A 15,732-nucleotide genomic window follows, 5' to 3' on the forward strand; every position below is an offset into this window, starting at 1 on the left:
TGTTGTCTGATTGACATGTGACTCACTGTCCACCACAGTAGGGTCTGTTAGAACTAGGTATAAGTTCTGTTGTCTGATTGACATGTGACTCACTGTCCACCACAGTAGGGTCTGTTAGAACTAGGTATAAGTTCTGTTGTCTGATTGACATGTGACTCACTGTCCACCACAGTAGGGTCTGTTAGAACTAGGTATAAGTTCTGTTGTCTGATTGACATGTGACTCACTGTCCACCACAGTAGGGTCTGTTAGAACTAGGTATAAGTTCTGTTGTCTGATTGACATGTGACTCACTGTCCACCACAGTAGGGCCTGTGAGAACTAGGTATAAGTTCTGTTGTCTGATTGACATGTGACTCACTGTCCACCACAGTAGGGTCTGTTAGAACTAGGTATAAGTTCTGTTGTCTGATTGACATGTGACTCACTGTCCACCACAGTAGGGTCTGTTAGAACTAGGTATAAGTTCTGTTGTCTGATTGACATGTGACTCACTGTCCACCACAGTAGGGTCTGTTAGAACTAGGTATAAGTTCTGTTGTCTGATTGACATGTGACTCACTGTCCACCACAGTAGGGTCTGTTAGAACTAGGTATAAGTTCTGTTGTCTGATTGACATGTGACTCACTGTCCACCACGGGTAGGGCCTGTGAGAACTAGGTATAAGTCAGTGGCGGTTGGTGCCGTTGAAGATGAGGGAGGACCATTTATTTTCTCATGAGCACAGCCTTATTTCTATTACAGCATATTGGATGACTGTCATTCATATTCCATTCACTCAGTTCAATATAACAGTGACAGGTTTAGGCCCCTACATGATACTCTAATTGTTCCTATACCCATCATGAGGTTGCTACAACCTAGACTATGAATTAAAGATTACAACGTAGGTGCACACAGGTCGAGAGAAAATGTTTGGACAGTGACACGTGCATTACCTCCTTGAACACTCTTGCCTGCATCTAGCTGATCTAGGGTGTAATCATTAGTCCAACAGTTGCAAACAAGAGTTTTTATTGGACAAATTCAGGTATCTTTATCCCCGTTTCGTTCAGTTTAAGAAACGTTTTTCCCAACAGAATCAGTGGAATGAATACACCTACTGTTCACATGTAAACAAAGGTCACATTCATAGCAGCCACGTTGTATTCTTTCTCACGTCTATGCTCTCTCCTCCTCTCACCTTTTCCCTTCGTTTGGACTTGCAATGCACAACACATCAACTGTATATGACCAAGCAAAAAAAAAAAAAAAACTTTCCAAGCCAAACCATGTCATAACTGCTACACACAGCCTACATTGTTGCCATGGTATTAGCCAAAGTACCGTCCTAGTAAACAAAGCCAATAGAACTGTTAGTAAACCCACTACAATCATGCAGTAACTTTACAGTCAGTGAGCAGTTACACCGGCGGGACCCATTGGTGATATATTTGTAAAACCAAAAGTTTACTTTGACTTGGAAGAGTTTCAGTGTTGTGTTGGGTAGTCATAGCCAGCTAGCTAACATAGCATCCCTCTGTTATAGCCAGCTAGCTAACATAGCATCCCTCTGTTATAGCCAGCTAGCTAACATAGCATCCCTCTGTCATAGCCAGCTAGCTAACATAGCATCCCTCTGTCATAGCCAGCTAGTTAACATAGCATCCCTCTGTCATAGCCAGCTAGCTAACTTAGCATCCCTCTGTTTGAGTAGGCTAAACTAGCTACCTGCATTTGCTAGCTAAGTAAGTGAAACTGAAAAACACTCGCTCTCTTGCTTCTCCTTCATTTTGGAAGAAATGAATTTGTTCAACACTGTTCAACTATTGTGTTTCTCTCTCTCTGAGTCAACTACTCGCCATATTTTATGCACTGCCGTGCTAACTATCTGTAGCTTATGCTTTCAGTACTAGATTTATTCTCTGATCCTTTGATTGGGTGGACAACATGTCAGTTCTTACTGCAAGAGCTCAGATAGGTTGGAGGACGTCCTCTGAAAGTTGTCATAATTGCCGTGTAAGTGTATGGAAGGGGGGTGAGAACTATGAGCCTCCTAGGTTTTGTATTGAAGTCAATGTATCCAGAGGACGGAAGCGAGCTGTCCTCCGGCTACAGAGTGCCGCTGAGACTACTTTAGACCTTCATTGCAAAACCATGCGTTTTAATCAATTATTTTGTGACGTGAATATATTTAGCATAGTTTTATCTAAAAAAGGATAACTTAAAAAAAAGTTTTACAATTGACATTTTTAGGAAATTCACTGAGGACGGTCCTCCTCTGATATAAATTCAGTCGCCTCACTGCATTCTACAAACAATGTTTCTTCTTTCAAAAGAACAGCAGGACTCCCATCAACTGCTTCTCTAGAGAATGAGACATTTTCCCTGTAACAGCCAAAATGGGTTGTCTTGACAGGTAAATCTGGTTTCATTTGAACAGGACCACGTGAGTCCAGTTGATTCTTCAAGTCCAGTCAACACAGTGTGTCAGACAGTGCTGCTGTCTGTGGTAAACACCAGTGAAGCCAAACTAGAAAACGTTGCTGACTCCCCAGTCTAAAAAAAGAGCCCAACGACTATAGTATCACGCTTACTGTTGAGGTACATTTCCACAATGGTTTCCTGAGGGGCCACCAGACATCAAGAGGCTATGCTGGCATTATAAAAAGGTCTCAGAGGCATCTGAAATCAATTAAGGTCGAAGTGTGGTCGAATTAGAGGAGAGATCAGACTTCAGAAGAGACTGCAGAAATGGTCTGTGGCTGGTAGGCAAAGAATCTCCACTTTAATATTCTCTCAAATACAACAGAACTAAAAAGGCAGCTGACCGCAGCCGATGCTCAAGTCCCAACTGGCACCCTATTCCCTGTATAGTGCACTACTTTTGATCAGAGCCCTGGTTTAAAGTAGTGCACTAAACAGGGAATAGAGGACCGTTGGGACTCACACCAATGAATCTCTCACTGCAGCTGAGGTTGAATGAAACACACGAAAGTCAATTTTTTAACTCAAACTTTCACCACAGAAAGGATGAAATATACATCATGATTTATTCTCACGGAAAAAGAAGAAAAAAAGAAAAACAGTTGACAAGAGAACTAGTTTTATTTTTGTACATTATTTGGGACGACAGAAAAAGGTTTGTGGTGTGTACAGTAAATGTCACCTGGATGTAAAATGCCAGTACAAGTAACAGGACAGAAGAAGAAGAAGAAGACGCCTAGCAACAGCCTTCTGATGGATCACTTCATCCTGTAGTCTTCAGGTCTGCAGAGAGAACAACACGGACGTTACAACTCAGTCATGTAGAACAGCAACATAAACGCCATCTCAATAAGAATAACCTGTAGAAGGTTGAATGAAATAAGTAACTATCATAACCTAAGAATAAGTAGAAGGTTGAATGAAATATCACCGTGGTAACTATCATGTAGAACAGCAACAAACGTCATCTCAATAAGAATAACCTGTAGAAGGTTGAATTAAATATCACCGTGGTAACTATCATGTAGAACAGCAAATAAGCCATCTCAATAACCTGTAGAAGGTTGAATGAAATATGAAATATCATGTAGAACAGCAAATAACCTGTAGAAGGTTGAATAACTATCATCTGGTAACTATCATCTCAATAACCTAGAAGGTTGAATGAAATATTGTAACCAATGAAATATAAACATCATCTCAATAAGAATAACCTGTAGAAGGTTGAATTAAATATCACCATCATGTCAGCAATATGGTCTTAAAAGCAGAAACAGAAGACAGTTATTACTAAGTAAAGTAGCTGTACTATTCACAACAAACAACTTTATATTGTATTACATTAGTATGTGTTGACGGTATTAGATTGAGACCATGTCCAGAGTGCTTGGTGAGTGTTGATGTGATGTCAGTCAGTGAATATCAACTAGGTCTTTAATAAAAAGGGCCAGGATTGGTTTGACCTTGAACATCACCCGAGGTCAATTACATCGCTGGAATTCCAGGCCTGAATGGGCTCACTGATTGGTTCTTAAGATTAGATCAGTAAACAGAGAAACACATCATTTATCACAATACACTGTCCTGACAGGACTATATACTGATGACTGCTAGGGCTGACAGTGTCCTGACAGGACTATATACTGATGACTGCTAGGGCTGACAGTGTCCTGACAGGACTATATACTGATGACTGCTTGGGCTGACAGGACTATATACTGATGACTGCTAGGGCTGACAGGACTATATACTGATGACTGCTAGGGCCGACAGTGTCCTGACAGGACTATATACTGATGACTGCTAGGGCTGACAGTGTCCTGACAGGACTATATACTGATGACTGCTAGGGCTGACAGTGTCCTGACAGTGACTATATACTGATGACTGCTAGGGCTGACAGTACTGATGACTGTGTCCTGACAGGACTATATACTGATGACTGCTAGGGCTGACAGTGTCTATATACTGATGACAGGACTATATACTGATGACTGCTAGGGCTGACAGGACTATATACTGATGACTGCTGTGTCCTGACAGGACTATATACTGATGACTGCTAGGGCTGACTGATGACTGTGTCCTGACAGGACTATATACTGATGACTGCTAGGGCTGACAGGACTATATACTGATGACTGCTAGGGTGACATTGTCCTGACATGACTATATACTGACAGGACTGCTAGGGCTGACAGTGTCCTGACAGGACTATATACTGATGACTGCAGGGGCTGACAGTGTCCTGACAGGGCTATATTCTGATGACTGCTAGGGTGGACAGTGTCCTGACAGGACTATATACTGATGACTGCTAGGGCAGACAGTGTCCTGACTGGACTATATACTGATGACTGCTAGGGCTGACAGTGTCCTGACAGGACTATATACTGATGACTGCTAGGGCTGACAGTGTCCTGACAGGGCTATATACTGATGACTGCTAGGGCAGACAGTGTCCTGACAGGACTATATACTGATGACTGCTAGGGCTGACAGTGTCCTGACAGGGCTATATACTGATGACTGCTAGGGTGAGATACACTGATGAGCAGAGTACTATGGGAAATGTAGTTTACAAAGTGGAGTTGTTGCCTGAAACAGATTCCCTATTCTTTCTCAGACTCCCATCTTTATAGACAGGTTGACAGATAAAAATCACTGTTTTGTTTCCAAGTCTTGATCATTAAAATGTGTTCTATCATCAATTACATTTAGGGTTTATTGCCCCCTTGACATTTCTGTCGTGAACGTGGAGTGTTCCTTGAACACGGTGTTACTGGAAAGAATTCAACTTGGAGCCTCCTCCCGATTTTAAAAATGGAAACCACCTGAGGTGATGTTTCACCCACCAGACATCACACTATTCATCTCAACGTTTTCATTTGAAAGAAAAGGACCGTCTCTGCTCAAGTCTTTGAGAAAATAAAAAACATCTTTAAAATTGTTAACAAGTTTCATAAAGTCTCCTCCTTTAAGTTGGTCTTCGTATTAAAAACAGCACTTCTCAGCAGCAGTAAAAAACCCTAATAGAATACAGCTTTAGGACACATGTTCTGCTCTTACCTTGAATGGCACCCGGTTCCCTTTATAAAGGGCCCAGGTCAAAAGTAGGGCACTACATAGGGAAAAGGGTGCCCTGTTGGGACACAGGCTTTGTGTAAATGTCATGAGAAAGGTAGGATTGGGACAATTAACTTGAGATTGATGACATTCGCACGCAAAGTGAGGGGAAGTTAAATAAAAGGCTACATTTCCTCACTGGATGGACAACGTGAGGGTCGTGACAAATGTCAATTTAATCTTCTTTTGGAAAATATTGCTCGCTAAACCAAAAAAAAAGAAATTCCATGAATGTGATTAATTTGAGTGAGCTGGGTTAGCTACAGGGTTTAGTGTTGATTGAAATGTAGGCTACCTTATAAGTGTGATATATATGTCTAGACGGGCTTTTCACGTTGAAATGGAGGAGTAGATGATATAGATCATATACATTCCAGACGGAAAGGCAATCAACTGGGGAAACAATAGCTAGTGACTGTATGTCTGGGGTTCCTCCTTTCTATAGCTAGTGACTGTATGTCTGGGGCTCCTCCTTTCTATAGCTAGTGACTGTATGTCTGGGGCTCCTCCTTTCTATAGCTAGTGACTGTATGTCTGGGGTTCCTCCTTTCTATAGCTAGTGACTGTATGTCTGGGGCTTCTCCTTTCTATAGCTAGTGACTGTATGTCTGGGGTACAGGCTCCTTCCTATAGCTAGTGACTGTATGTCTGGGGTTCCTCCTTTCTATAGCTAGTGACTGTATGTCTGGGGCTCCTCCTTTCTATAGCTAGTGACTGTATGTCTGGGGTTCCTCCTTTCTATAGCTAGTGACTGTATGTCTGGGGTCCTCCTTTCTATAGCTAGTGACTGTATGTCTGGGGTACAGGCTCCTTTCTATAGCTAGTGACTGTATGTCTGGGGCTTCTCCTTTCTATAGCTAGTGACTGTATGTCTGGGGTTCCTCCTTTCTATAGCTAGTGACTGTATGTCTGGGGCTCCTCCTTTCTATAGCTAGTGACTGTATGTCTGGGGTTCCTCCTTTCTATAGCTAGTGACTGTATGTCTGGGGCTTCTCCTTTCTATAGCTAGTGACTGTATGTCTGGGGTACAGGCTCCTTTCTATAGCTAGTGACTGTATGTCTGGGGCTCCTCCTTTCTATAGCTAGTGACTGTATGTCTGGGGTACAGGCTCCTTTCTATAGCTAGTGACTGTATGTCTCCTTTCTATAGCTAGTGACTGTATGTCTGGGGTACAGGCTCCTTTCTATAGCTAGTGACTCCTTTCTATAGCTAGTGACTGTATGTCTGGGGTTCCTCCTTTCTATAGCTAGTGACTGTATGTCTGGGGCTTCTCCTTTCTATAGCTAGTGACTGTATGTCTGGGGACTATAGCTAGTGACTGTATGTCTGGGGTTCCTCCTTTCTATAGCTAGTGACTGTATGCTCCTTTCTATAGCTAGTGACTGTATGTCTGGGGTCCTCCTTTCTATAGCTAGTGACTGTATGTCTGGGGCTCCTTTCTATAGCTAGTGACTGTATGTCTGGGGTTCCTCCTTTCTATAGCTAGTGACTGTATGTCTGGGGTTCCTCCTTTCTATAGCTAGTGACTGTATGTCTGGGGTTCTCCTTTCTATAGCTAGTGACTGTATGTCTGGGGTTCCTCCTTTCTATAGCTAGTGACTGTATGTCTGGGGTTCCTCCTTTCTATAGCTAGTGACTGTATGTCTGGGGTTCCTCCTTTCTATAGCTAGTGACTGTATGTCTGGGGCTCCTCCTTTCTATAGCTAGTGACTGTATGTCTGGGGCTCCTCCTTTCTATAGCTAGTGACTGTATGTCTGGGGCTCCTCCTTTCTATAGCTAGTGACTGTATGTCTGGGGTTCAGGCTCCTTTCTATAGCTAGTGACTGTATGTCTGGGGTTCCTCCTTTCTATAGCTAGTGACTGTATGTCTGGGGTTCCTCCTTTCTATAGCTAGTGACTGTATGTCTGGGGTTCTCCTTTCTATAGCTAGTGACTGTATGTCTGGGGTCTCCTCCTTTCTATAGCTAGTGACTGTATGTCTGGGGTACAGGCTCCTTTCTATAGCTAGTGACTGTATGTCTGGGGCTTCTCTTTCTATAGCTAGTGACTGTATGTCTGGGGCTTCTCCTTTCTATAGCTAGTGACTGTATGTCTGGGGCTTCTCCTTTCTATAGCTAGTGACTGTATGTCTGGGGTACAGGCTCCTTTCTATAGCTAGTGACTGTATGTCTGGGGCTCCTCCTTTCTATAGCTAGTGACTGTATGTCTGGGGCTTCTCCTTTCTATAGCTAGTGACTGTATGTCTGGGGCTTCTCCTTTCTATAGCTAGTGACTGTATGTCTGGGGTACAGGCTCCTTCCTATAGCTAGTGACTGTATGTCTGGGGCTTCTCCTTTCTATAGCTAGTGACTGTATGTCTGGGGTACAGGCTCCTTTCTATAGCTAGTGACTGTATGTCTGGGGCTCCTCCTTTCTATAGCTAGTGACTGTATGTCTGGGGTACAGGCTCCTTTCTATAGCTAGTGACTGTATGTCTGGGGCTTCTCCTTTCTATAGCTAGTGACTGTATGTCTGGGGTACAGGCTCCTTTCTATAGCTAGTGACTGTATGTCTGGGGTACAGGCTCCTTTCTATAGCTAGTGACTGTATGTCTGGGGCTCCTCCTTTCTATAGCTAGTGACTGTATGTCTGGGGTACAGGCTCCTTTCTATAGCTAGTGACTGTATGTCTGGGGTTCTCCTTTCTATAGCTAGTGACTGTATGTCTGGGGGGCTCCTTTCTATAGCTAGTGACTGTATGTCTCCTCCTTTCTATAGCTAGTGACTGTATGTCTGGGGCTTCTCCTTTCTATAGCTAGTGACTGTATGTCTGGGGTACAGGCTCCTTTCTATAGCTAGTGACTGTATGTCTGGGGTTCCTCCTTTCTATAGCTAGTGACTGTATGTCTGGGGCTCCTCCTTTCTATAGCTAGTGACTATGTCTGGGGTGACTAGTGACTGTATGTCTGGGGTTCCTCCTTTCTATAGCTAGTGACTGTATGTCTGGGGTACAGGCTCCTTTCTATAGCTAGTGACTGTATGTCTGGGGTTCCTCCTTTCTATAGCTAGTGACTGTATGTCTGGGGCTTCTCCTTTCTATAGCTAGTGACTGTATGTCTGGGGTTCCTCCTTTCTATAGCTAGTGACTGTATGTCTGGGGTTCTCCTTTCTATAGCTAGTGACTGTATGTCTGGGGTTCCTCCTTTCTATAGCTAGTGACTGTATGTCTGGGGTTCCTCCTTTCTATAGCTAGTGACTGTATGTCTGGGGTTCTCCTTTCTATAGCTAGTGACTGTATGTCTGGGGCTTCTCCTTTCTATAGCTAGTGACTGTATGTCTGGGGTTCCTCCTTTCTATAGCTAGTGACTGTATGTCTGGGGTACTGTATGTCTGGGGCTCCTTTCTATAGCTAGTGACTGTATGTCTGGGGTTCAGGCTCCTTTCTATAGCTAGTGACTGTATGTCTGGGGTACAGGCTCCTTTCTATAGCTAGTGACTGTATGTCTGGGGCTTCTCCTTTCTATAGCTAGTGACTGTATGTCATCCTCCTTTCTATAGCTAGTGACTGTATGTCTGGGGTACAGGCTCCTTTCTATAGCTAGTGACTGTATGTCTGGGGTTCAGGCTCCTTTCTATAGCTAGTGACTGTATGTCTGGGGTACAGGCTCCTTTCTATAGCTAGTGACTGTATGTCTCACCTCCATCTATAGCTAGTGACTGTATGTCTGGGGTTCTCCTTTCTATAGCTAGTGACTGTAGGTACAGGCTCCTTTCTATAGCTAGTGACTGTATGTCTGGGGTTCCTCCTTTCTATAGCTAGTGACTGTATGTCTGGGGCTCCTCCTTTCTATAGCTAGTGACTGTATGTCTGGGGCTCCTCCTTTCTATAGCTAGTGACTGTATGTCTGGGGCTCCTCCTTTCTATAGCTAGTGACTGTATGTCTGGGGCTCCTCCTTTCTATAGCTAGTGACTGTATGTCTGGGGCTCCTCCTTTCTATAGCTAGTGACTGTATGTCTGGGGCTGTCTAGCTAGTGACTCTTTCTATAGCTAGTGGTTCCTCCTTTCTATAGCTAGTGACTGTACGTCTGGGGCTCCTCCTGTCTATAGCTAGTGAGTCTGGGGCTCCTCCTGTCTATAGCTAGTGACTGTATGTCTGGGGCTCCTCCTTTCTATAGCTAGTGACTGTATGTCTGGGGCTCCTGTCTATAGCTAGTGACTGTATGTCTGGGGCTCCTCCTTTCTATAGCTAGTGACTGTATGTCTGGGGTTCCTCCTTTCTATAGCTAGTGACAACGTCTGGGGCTCCTCCTGTCTATAGCTAGTGACTGTATTTTTCTATAGTGACTAGTGACTGTATAGCTAGTGACTGTATGTCTGGGGCTCCTTTCTATAGCTAGTGACTGTATGTCTGGGGCTTCTCCTTTCTATAGCTAGTGACTGTACGTCTGGGGTTCCTCCTTTCTATAGCTAGTGACTGTATGTCTGGGGTTCCTCCTTTCTATAGCTAGTGACTGTATGTCTGGGGCTTCTCCTTTCTATAGCTAGTGACTGTATGTCTGGGGCTCCTCCTTTCTATAGCTAGTGACTGTATGTCTGGGCTCCTCCTTTCTATAAGTGAACGTCTGGGGCTCCTCCCTGTCTATAGCTAGTGACTGTATGTCTGGGGTGACATGTCTGGGGCTCCTTTCTATAGCTAGTGAATGTCTGGGGCTTCCTCCTTTCTATAGCTAGTGACTGTATGTCTGGGGTACAGGCTCCTTTCTATAGCTAGTGACTGTACGTCTGGGACTCCTCCTGTCTATAGCTAGTGACTGTACGTCTGGGGCTCCTCCTGTCTATAGCTAGTGACTGTACGTCTGGGGCTCCTCCTGTCTATAGCTAGTGACTGTATGTCTGGGGCTCCTCCTTTCTATAGCTAGTGACTGTACGTCTGGGGCTCCTCCTGTCTATAGCTAGTGACTGTATCTATAGCTAGTGACTGTATGTCTGGGGCTCCTCCTCTATAGCAGTGACTCTAGCTGGGGCTATCCTTCAAAGCTGAGTGCCACAGTATAGTCTGGGGCCTCGGTTAGGGCAGGTCTAGCTAGCTATCCTTCAAAGTGAGGCCACAGTATAGCAGCCTGCGGTTCAGGGCAGGTCTAGCTATCCCATCCTTCACAGTGAGGCCACAGTATAGCAGCCTGCGGTTCAGGGCAGGTCTAGCTATCCATCCTTCAAAGTGAGGCCACAACAGCAGCCTGCGGTTCAGGGCAGGTCTGCTATCCATCCTTCACAGTGAGGCCACAGTATAGCAGCCTGCGGTTCCGGTCAGGTCTATCTAGCCATCCTTCACAGTGAGGCAGCCTCCCTAGCTACAGTATAGCTCACAGTGGGTTAGAAATGAAGGCCACAGTATAGCAGGCTATGTTTCATGGCAGGGACGCTGGCAGACCATCCCTCACAGTAACTGAGCCTGGCACCGTAGCCTTGGCTGGGCATCGTGCCTCACCACATTAACAAAAGTGGAAAAGTGCCACTGAATCAGGGGCAGAGCTCCTCACTGAGACACATAATACATCACTCCTGGGGGAGAGTATAGTGGGCCTGGCTGTCTCAACCCGCCACGGACTACATGAGGTAAATACATATTTATGATAATGCCAATCCCATTTCTATTAGGCTTACCGGGGCTTGCAAATCTAACCAGACTATTTATTCAGAGATTGTTTACACTGAGCCACAGAGGCAGTCAGTGAGAATGTCTGAGCAAAAACCAGCCACTAATCAGAGTGGATTCCAGAAACCATAGAGCTCGTCTTAGCTTAGAGGTGACCCATCTAGAGTAGATTGCAGACGGATGACAATGAGACAAATTGCAACTAGGACATCAACAGTATGATGCGGTCCTAGCTATAGAACATCAACAACATGATGCTATCCTAGCTATAGAACATCAACAACATGATGCTATCCTAGCTATAGAACATCAACAACATGATGCTATCCTAGCTATAGAACATCAACAACATGATGCTATCCTAGCTAGAACATCAACAACAGAACTAGAACATCAACAACATGATGCTATCCTAGCTATAGAACTAGAACATCAACAACATGATGCTATCCTAGCTATAGAACTAGGACATCAACATGATGCTAACATGATGCTATCCTAGCTATAGAACATCAACAACATGATGCTATCCTAGCTATAGAACATCAACAACATGATGCTATCCTAGCTATAGGACATCAACAACATGATGCTATCCTAGCTATAGGACATCAACAACATGATGCTATCCTAGCTATAGAACATCAACAACATGATGCTAAGCTATAGAACATCAACAACATGATGCTATCCTAGCTATAGAAACAACAACATCAACAACATGATGCTATCCTAGCTAGAACATAGAACATCAACAACATGATGCTATCCTAGCTATAGAACATCAACAACATGATGCTATCCTAGCTATAGAACATCAACAACATGATGCTATCCTAGCTATAGAACATCAACAACATGATGCTATCCTAGCTATAGAACATCAACAACATGATGCTATCCTAGCTATAGAACATCAACAACATGATGCTATCCTAGCTATAGAACATCAACAACATGATGCTATCCTAGCTATAGAACATCAACAACATGATGCTATCCTAGCTATAGAACATCAACAACATGATGCTATCCTAGCTATAGAACATCAACAACATGATGCTATCCTAGCTATAGAACATCAACAACATGATGCTATCCTAGCTATAGGACATCAACAACATGATGCTATCCTAGCTATAGAACATCAACAACATGATGCTATCCTAGCTATAGAACATCAACAACATGATGCTATCCTAGCTATAGAACATCAACAACATGATGCTATCCTAGCTATAGAACTAGGACATCAACAACATGATGCTATCCTAGCTATAGAACATCAACAACATGATGCTATCCTAGCTATAGGACATCAACAACATGATGCTATCCTAGCTATAGGACATCAACAACATGATGCTATCCTAGCTATAGAACATCAACAACATGATGCTATCCTAGCTATAGAACATCAACAACATGATGCTATCCTAGCTATAGAACTAGGACATCAACAACATGATGCTATCCTAGCTATAGAACATCAACAACATGATGCTATCCTAGCTATAGAACATCAACAACATGATGCTATCCTAGCTATAGAACATCAACAACATGATGCTATCCTAGCTATAGAACATCAACAACATGATGCTATCCTAGCTATAGAACATCAACAACATGATGCTATCCTAGCTATAGAACATCAACAACATGATGCTATCCTAGCTATAGAACTAGAAAGTACAGTAGTCGTTATTTTGATAGTTCCATTCTCCTCTCCTGCTGTGGAAACCAACTAGAAGAGTGATTTCTCTCAGTGCTGGCGGCCGACCACTCCTCTATTCTCACACACAGACACCACCGACTCAGTTCTCAGTCTCCTCCTGTTAACACCCTATAACCACTACACCAGTTAACACCCTATAACCACTACACCAGTTAACACCCTATAACCACTACACCAGTTAACACCCTATAACCACTACACCAGTTAACACCCTATAAGCACTACACCAGTTAACACCCTGTAACCACTACACCAGTTAACACCCTATAACCACTACACCAGTTAACACCCTATAACCACTACACCAGTTAACACCCTATAACCACTACACCAGTTAACACCCTATAACCACTACACCAGTTAACTCCCTATAAACACTACATCAAGTCACTTCTGTGTTATTCCAAGTGAGTTATAGCTGCAGTCCATTTGAGTTTGTGTGATCAGAATCTCAGATTCCCCCTGAACCTCAGCAGCAGCAGCCTTCTCCCAGTAGGCCAAACATTCTCCCAGTAGGCCAAACATTCTCCCAGTAGGCCAAACATTCTCCCAGTAGGCCAAACATTCTCCCAGTGGGCCAAACATTCTCCCAGTCGGCCAAACATTCTCCCAGTCGGCCAAACATTCTCCCAGTGGGCCAAACATTCTCCCAGTGGGCCAAACATTCTCCCCAAACATTCTCCCAGTGGGCCAAACATTCTCCCAGTGGGCCAAACATTCTCCCAGTGGGCCAAACATTCTCCCAGTGGGCCAAACATTCTCCCAGTGGGCCAAACATTCTCCCAGTGGGTGGGCCAAACATTCTCCCAGTGGGCCAAACATTCTCCCAGTGGGCCAAACATTCTCCCAGTGGGCCAAACATTCTCCCAGTGGGCCAAACATTCTCCCAGTGGGCCAAACATTCTCCCAGTGGGCCAAACATTACACTACAAGAATGATGTCACGGTGTTCTGGAATGTCACTGTTTTCTGTCAGGTTGAAAACTCCAGATTTCTTTTCATTACAGACAGGAAGTAACGTAGTGGCTGTTCTGGCCGTCTCATTATCACGTCAATGTCTATTTCCTGTGTGATATGTTTTAACGGACACGCTCCGTAGGGTCGTCCTGACCAATCACTGCGGTGGTTACTAGAGAAACCCCATATAAACATACTGCTCTCTATAAAACCCTCCTCGGTTCCACTGCTCATTGGGGTGAATTACTGGCCTCATAAATAGTTAGCATGAATTCGATGACAGAGTACCTCTCTAGTATTTCAATACGGCTTTAAAAGGAAAGATCTTAAGTGCATTAACACACGTGGGGTGTCAGTGTTTGAAAAAGTGAAGTCCACAGTCTCAATCTTGAGAGAAACATCAACAACCCCAACGGGGTTCCATCTCAGCCACCACTCTACAGCATTGGCTTTCCATTGCAATCAGCATTGTTGTAGGGCCTGTGTGTGTGTGTGTGTGTGTGTGTGTGTGTGTGTGTGTGTGTGTGTGTGTGTGTGTGTGTGTGTGTGTGTGTGTGTGTGTGTGTGTGTGTGTGTGTGTGTGTGTGTGTGTGTGTGTGTGTGTGAATGAGGGGTCAGTCCATGGCCCAGACCACCATTTCCCCTCATTGAGCCACTTAACTCTATAGGAACATGACCGATCGCGTTTCAACAGGCCGTGCTCTTTATCATAATGGAATCATTTGTCAGCCCGGTAACAAGATCCCGTTTCTCACATCAATAAAGAGGAAGACGGTGCTATACTTCTCCCATCCTTACTTACCGGTAATAACAGAAGTAGGTTTCACACGAACACACACAAAAATGTTTTCACTAAATAATTATTTTGGGTTTCTACTAGTTATTTGAATGTTTGTGGTAAGCTAAAGCTAGCGTAACATTTAGGTCATAAAATGCTTAAAGATTTGTCCGCTCTGGTAGAGAGCAGCATCATAAGGCATTTAACTGCGTCACGGCTGATGTGAATAGCAGGCTGTGGACTGAGGAACGATGGATCACTGCCATGGCTGAAGGAACACAGCAGTCTGTAATGGAACTATGGCATGTGTCTCTTACTCAAATAAACCAGTCTGTTCCTCTATAAACCAGTATGTTCCTCTATAAACCAGTCTGTCCCTCTGTAAACCAGTCTGTCCCTCTGTAAACCAGTCTGTCCCTCTGTAAACCAGTCTGTCCCTCTGTAAACCAGTCTGTCCCTCTGTAAACCAGTCTGTTCTAAATGTGTCTGTTCCTCTATAAACCAGTCTGTTCCTCTGTAAACCAGCCTGTTCCTCTATAAACCAGTCTGTTCTAAATGTCTGTAAACCAGTCTGTTCCTCTATAAACCAGTCTGTTCCTCTATAAACCAGTCTGTTCCACTATAAACCAGTCTGTTCCTCTATAAACCAGTCTGTTCTAAATGTGTCTGTTCCTCTATAAACCAGTCTGTTCCACTATAAACCACATAAACCAGTCTGTTCCGCTATAAACCAGTCGTTATATAAACCAGTCCGTTCCGTTAAACCAGTCCGTTCCTCTATAAACCAGTCCGTTCCACTATAAACCAGTCCGTTCCACTATAAACCAGTCCGTTCCTCTAAACCAGTTCCTCTATAAACCAGTCCGTTCCTCTATAAACCAGTCCGTTCCTCTATAAACCAGTCCGTTCCTCTATAAACCAGTCTGTTCCTCTATAAACCAGTCTGTTCCTCTATAAAACAGGTTGTTCTAAATGAGCTAGAGGCCCGGGGTGGAGAGAACTGTGTGTGTGTGTGTGTGAGGATATGTG

This window comes from Oncorhynchus gorbuscha, unplaced genomic scaffold (assembly GCF_021184085.1).
Source record: "Oncorhynchus gorbuscha isolate QuinsamMale2020 ecotype Even-year unplaced genomic scaffold, OgorEven_v1.0 Un_scaffold_2269, whole genome shotgun sequence".
Taxonomy (NCBI): Eukaryota; Metazoa; Chordata; class Actinopteri; order Salmoniformes; family Salmonidae; genus Oncorhynchus; species Oncorhynchus gorbuscha.